The following is a 2,544-nucleotide window of genomic DNA, read 5'->3' on the forward strand; positions in this document are numbered from 1 at the left end:
CATTGTCAGCGGGGCGGCACTGACTGAGAACGCCCCGCCCCTCTCCCTCCCCCTGCACGGAGACCAGCAGCAAGGTGTCCTACACTGCCCACCAATAACTGGCACCACTGCCCACCAATGTTTTTTCTAAATTATAAGCCTGCAATATATATACATTGCTGGCACCACCCACTGCCCACCAATGATTAATAGCCAGTTATATATACACTGCTGGCATATGCCAGCAATGTATATATTACTGAAACCACTGCCCACCAATGTATATTTTTTATGGAGGCATCATACACATGGCTGGCTCAAGCAAGCCATGTATACGTTACCGTTGTCACTGACCAAAAATGTATATTTTATTGTTGCGGTAACATATACATGACACAGGTGAATGGATTTCTCCTACATGCACGGCTGCAAATAAAATTGTAGCCGTACACGTGGGTGTGATTTTGCCCTGGCGAGGCGGGGTTTACCTGATTGCTGGGCTCCGAATGTACACAGCCCAGCGATCAGTTCTGAATCAGGCCCCAAGAACAGAAAATGCACTGAATACAATGCCCGCTACTCCCACCCTTGGAATTTAATCCCCGCCCATTATGTAAATACTCCTTTATATGAAAGATTTTCAGTAAAGTCTTTCACCTCCTGAAAATCTTTTGCTCTTTGGGGAAAATAGCTCAGTGTGTACGCACTACTTTGGTGACCGATATATCTATCAGAGATTTTGGCAAAGTCTTTTGAAATGAAAATCTTCTAATGTGTATGGACCTAGTTTAATTCAAATCTGTCCTGAAATCTGCGTAGAGCAATGGGCACATGTACTTGCTGATGTGTGTCTTATGGTTACATATTATTGTTTATTGGATTAATGCCAGTTTTGCTTGTTAAAGAGGATCACTCAGCGCTGCCTTTGTACTGGCCATGTAGCTGGCAGGCACTAGGACCTGGCGTGGCTCACCCTGGGGGCAGAACCTCAGACATATGCATTGTATGTGCTGCTACACTTCTTATCTTTTCTTCAGTGCCCTGAGCTAATGGAGATGCCCCTGACTTAGGGATGCAGTCGGCAGGTCGTCAGTCAAGAGAACGACCACTACTGGTTGACAGGCCATAGGTCGACACATGATAAAAGTCGACACACTTTAGGTCGACATAGTGAAAAGGTTTCCCATGTCGACCTTTTGCTTGTGTCAACCGATTGTCCATAGCCATGTTGTTCTTTTTAATGTGTCGACCTATGACCTGTCAACTTTGAGTGAACTCTATGACCCCTATCCCTGAGTTTCTGCCGTCTCCAGACGGCAGATCGACGGGGCTTAGATCAACAATAACATGGTCGAGCACTAGAGGTTGACAGCGTCTAGTTAGATGTCTATACTTGGTTGACCTCGTTACATACTGTAGACATAGACAGTGTCGCTGGATCGACAGATGGAAGGCATCGACGGGAACCTGGTCTACATGAGCAAGGTTGACACGAGTTTTTCGTCTTTGTTTGGTGCCGGCCCACTTGATTCCTACACTACCATCCAAGTGGAGGAATATAATAGTGTGATTAGTGTAGCGAGGCACCGTGGCTGAAGCACAGGGAGCCATGCGAGGGGACACTGTGCATATACACAGTGTCCACGGGCACCAATCTGACATTTGGCACCAAATAAAAAAAAAACCTGTGTTGAGGCCGTTTCTAGACAATTTAGCTCCCAGGGCAAAGAAATAAAAATGCCCCCCCCCCCCCCCCCCCAATACATAACATGACATAGAAGAAATTACGAAATAGGGGGCGTGGTTTATTTAAAAGGGGTGTGGCTTAATATAATGGGCGTGGTCTAGCAGCAAAACAATTACCTTACATCTCACTTTTGCTACCTGCATGTCCGGACATTGGTTACTGCAGGAATTGTCATTGTCCTTCTGCACTTAAGTTGGCCGGGCTGAAGGCCACACAGTGACATAAAAATATAAAGGCCCACACAGTGACCTAGTACGCCTCACAGATCAAGGCCAAACAATGACAGGCTACTTAAATTATACACTTTTTATCCGTGATGCCAATTACACATTACGCCGCACACTGTGATTACAATTACACATTACGCCGCACACTGTGATGACAATTACACATTATGTCGGACACTGTGATGACAATTACACAATACTCCCCACAACATAATGCCTATTACACATTATGCCCCACGCGTCACTGCCGCACAACTTATGCCGTTTACTAATATGCCCCCACAGTGCCAGATATGCCCCCACAGTGCCATACATATGTGCCCCCACAGTGCCATACATATATACCCCCACAGTGGCAGATATGCCCCCACAGTGGCAGCTATGCCCCCACAGTGCCACACATATATGCCCCCACAGTGCCAAATATACCCCCACAGTGCCACAGATATGACCCTACAGTGCCAGATATGCCCCCACAGTGCCAGATATGCCCCCACAGTGCCACACATATGCCCTTACAGTGCCAGACATATGCCCCCACAGTGCCAAATATGCCCAACTCAGTGCCAGACCTATATGCCCCCACAGCAG

Source organism: Crinia signifera, chromosome 6, assembly GCF_055691185.1.
Source record: "Crinia signifera chromosome 6, ASM5569118v1, whole genome shotgun sequence".
Taxonomy (NCBI): domain Eukaryota; kingdom Metazoa; phylum Chordata; class Amphibia; order Anura; family Myobatrachidae; genus Crinia; species Crinia signifera.